The sequence below is a fragment of the Belonocnema kinseyi genome, chromosome 4 (genome assembly GCF_010883055.1).
Source record: "Belonocnema kinseyi isolate 2016_QV_RU_SX_M_011 chromosome 4, B_treatae_v1, whole genome shotgun sequence".
In the NCBI taxonomy this organism is placed as follows: domain Eukaryota; kingdom Metazoa; phylum Arthropoda; class Insecta; order Hymenoptera; family Cynipidae; genus Belonocnema; species Belonocnema kinseyi.
Genome location: NC_046660.1, coordinates 137,484,054 through 137,488,194, shown reverse-complemented (window position 1 = coordinate 137,488,194; position 4,141 = coordinate 137,484,054).

Genomic DNA, 4,141 nt, shown 5'->3' with positions numbered 1-4,141 from the left:
ATGAAAAAATTCGAAAATTCGAATCTATGAACAAAAAATTCTCCCAGCCATAAAAGTTATTTATCCCGCATAAAACGAAAAATATGCTTTTCTTATAATAGTACTAATTAGACAAAAAATATGAGTATAGTTTTAAAATTTAAATACACATAAATTCGTAAGAAAATTTTCTTTTGCAAATCGCAAAATTACGTAGGGAAACTGGGGCTGAAAGTTAAATGGTCAAAGCCTTTAATTCGGTTGTCATCGTAGCCAAAAACATACCGTGGGAATAAATGTTTAAAAAATGAGGATAAATCGAACCCCATGTTGATGTTTCCGTTTTTTTTTACTATTTAATGTGTTTTCGGTCGGTCTGGGCGTTTAACATAGCATAGGAAATGATCCGTATTTATAAACGCAAAATCGTGTTAATTGATGCTGATAAACTTGCTTAAGCGGCTTATACGTTTGTCACCTGACACTGAAAAGATATTTTCAAATTTATCGTTGCAATATGCTTCAACTTAGCTACTTCTTAACACTGCTCAAAAAGTACTTTAGTAGGCTAGGAAAACGCTTTAACATTTTACCCCACCGTGGGGCTAAATAATAAAAAAATCGCAGTTTGGAAAAAAACAAAAGATGCATTTTACGTGGAAAAATCACGAACTTTAGTACGAAAAGTTATTGACCAATTTCCCTTACAGAAATATGAGTTTCTATTATGTGTTTGTAGAACCTGCCTGACTTGAAATCGATTCTGCCAGCTGCACTTTTAACCAAATTTTGAACACAGCATTTTCATACTAGTGTGGGAAGAATGAAAGATAATTAGAAAAATACGGTTTTGATAATTTTGCAGACCCAACCCTGTAGGCAAAAAATTTCTTGGCATCTTTATAACATCGTTACGACATCTTTATGACAAATGTTGTGCCCATTAGGAAATTGTTTTCATATTGTGCGGAATATACTATTACTCTCTGCCGCACGTATATCTAATTCGTTCTGTAGTTATAAATAAAATTTATAACGAATAGAAATGGACACCATTACATTATAAAATTTAATATTAATTTGTAATAGCATATTATAATATCAGTAAGTTTCTTGATTAACTGATCAGTATGCTTTATTTGTTTCATCGAGCTTTCGCTCCAGGAAGTGCAGGCTCATCCAGAATTAATAATATCTTATATTCTTAAAGACAAAAATAAACGAAATTTATTGTACAGCTAAGTGTTCTTTTAAATATTATAAACTATTCGAATAAAAATTACATAACCTGAAAAACTTACAAAACTTAAACAGTTCTTCCTACGTAAAGTCGTATACATATTTATAAGTAAAAGTACAATGTGTTCTTTTTTGGTTATGGTACTCACGTTTAGTAATTTTGTGATGTTTTACTCTAGAGCAATGGAAAATAAATAAATTAAAGTACTATTCCTGGGTAAATTACGTGAAGTAAAGTCGAAATTAGCTTGTGCTTACAGAATTCTTTTAGCGCTATTATTTCAAAATGATATGAATGATTTAGAGAGAACATAGATAGATTTTTTAAAAGCAATATTCAAAGACGATTAGTTCATAGTATAAAACGATTACAAATATGGCTGAAATATTCAACTTCGGTTCTTTTGCTCATAAAATTTGTACTTTAAACAAAACAATACATTCCTTAGAAGTTTCTTCGTTTATAGTTTGTTAATTAGCGAAGAATTTCTATTTTTGCAAAAAGAAGATTGTGATGGTTATTATGTGCAAGTGTAATAAGTATCGTCCCTCTCTCATTTTGATACCTCGATCAACATAAGTTTATGATACTGCTTACTAAAAATTCTCAAAATTGTAAGCTGGCTTCCAGACAAAATATGTTATCTCAAAAAGAGCAATTTTCTATGAACAAAACTCATAATATAAGCTTTAAATTCTCAAACGTGCAATTTTTCTATCATACGTAATTATTTTTTTCATAGCGCATCTATTAAAACTTCGAGTTTCGATATCTATAGAGCGGGTTGAGACACGATTTTTGCATCCCTAGGATTGAAACATTTTTTTTCAGCTCTAGTGTAGACTCGTAGGTAGGTAGGGTCTACAGGTACCTCTACTCGAATTTTTAATAGATTTACTATGCAAAATAATATGCATTACTAGGAATGTAACACCACGATCGCAACTCGTGTGAAGGCAGCCCTCACTTCGCTTGGGCAACAAACTTCACACTCGTTGCAATCGCTGTGTTTCGCCCCTTGTAATGCAGCATTCAATTAAATAACGATTTTTGGTGATCAAACATCAAACTAACCTTTAGATGTGCTATTTTGTAAAGATTATTTTATACGTAAAGATTGCTTTCTTTAACATACTAATTTTCCTATGAAAATCTCTAAAATAACCTTTAAATGTACAAACCGGTAAGTTGTCTTCCAGAAGTCATAATTATTTCTTGAAAATACCAATTTCTATGAAACCTCCAGCTTCTTAGCTTTTTATCAATAATTATTTTATTTTTCTTTAAAATAACACTTTTTTGGTGGTAAAATACAAAACTAAACTTTAAATGTTCAATTATTATTATATCAATTATTCATTTCCGCGATTATATACCTAACGCCGTCAAGGCGGATTCAGACTTCTGAATTTCCAATGCCTTCTTAACTCAATTGTTCAGAGTACAATTATATTTTTGAAAATGGCAGACATCCTTGTCACAGGGTTAAACTTTTGTTATCCTTAAATCATCAGGAATTAACTCAGGCACAAGGTGATTCATTTTTGCATGATAAGACGTTTCATTTAAACCTTAAGATAGCAGGACGGCAGTTTACGTCAACAACTTCTCAGCCATAGGCGCAGAACATAGCATTACCATCTTTGTCGCCCTTAAGTTATTCGCCGCGAACGCTCCTTGTGGGTTTCAACGCTATGAAGCGCAAATAGCGATAAAATAGTTATAAATAGAAAATAGTTTATTTTTTTTCTGACTTAATTATGCAAGGTATGAAGAGTTAAGGAATTGCAATTGAACCAGCGGGCTCTCAGAGTGAAATAAACGAGTGGAGAGACAACTATCATTAAGACAGCATTGGCCTCACTCTCACGTACGTACTACTCTCTGTATAGCGCTCCTGATTGGACTAACCTAATTAGTTCTATAATAAAAATCTAACACTTCAATACATTTTTGCCAAGGGAAATTTCGGTCTATGTATATTTAGTAGAAAAAAATTTCAAAATTGAGTTTGAACCTTAAACTATTTATTCATGTACAATATTAACAAATATCATTAAAGTAAATAAAAAAAGATGTGTGCACCAAGCCCAGAAAATCGTAAACAAAAAGTATTTGTACCTAGTATTATATATTAATTATTACTTAATAAACAATGCAATCATCAATATTTTGTTGTATTCCCTTTAGCTTTAATAATGGTTTAAACTCTACGTAGCATAGAATTAACTAATTTGATCGTGTAGGAAGACGGGATTCTCGACCATTCTTTGCCGAGAGAGATTTACAAATAATTTTTATTCGAAATTTGTTTATTCCGAATTTTTTTCTTTAGATAATCCTATAGGTATTCTATGGGATTAATATCAGGTAACTGTGATGGTGTCTTAAGGTATTTTTGGGCATCATAAAGTATCCGCATCCTGGTATTTCATGCAGTACATTAAGGTTTATTATCTTCCATGAGTATCCAGTTGCTATATCATTAACAATTCCCCGAAAAATCAGCGATAGTAATAATAATAATAAAGGTGTTCTTACGTTGGCATCGCGGTAGATCTTGAATCTTCCTCTCAAGAATTTTTCGGCTACTTCAGCAGTAGTGTTGCTACTGATTGGGTTTCCCATGCCAAAAAATAGATAAAAAAGAGGAAAGGGACAAAGAGGAGCACGGAAACCCGATTAACACATGGAGAGAAGCCTGAAAATATTTAGTGGTTTGTCACTTTCCGAGAATTGTCGGGGTGCCTCTGGAGCTAACGCTGGGTGCCAAAACATGCGAGCCGTTGGTGGTGAGATACCTCATGAACAAGTAGATCTCAACGTAATACCGGAAAAACCTACTTTCTAGCCAGAACAGCAGCAACAAGTGGTATGCAGAAGGACATCAGTTGTGCCTGCGGAAGATGTTTCGTTGGGAGC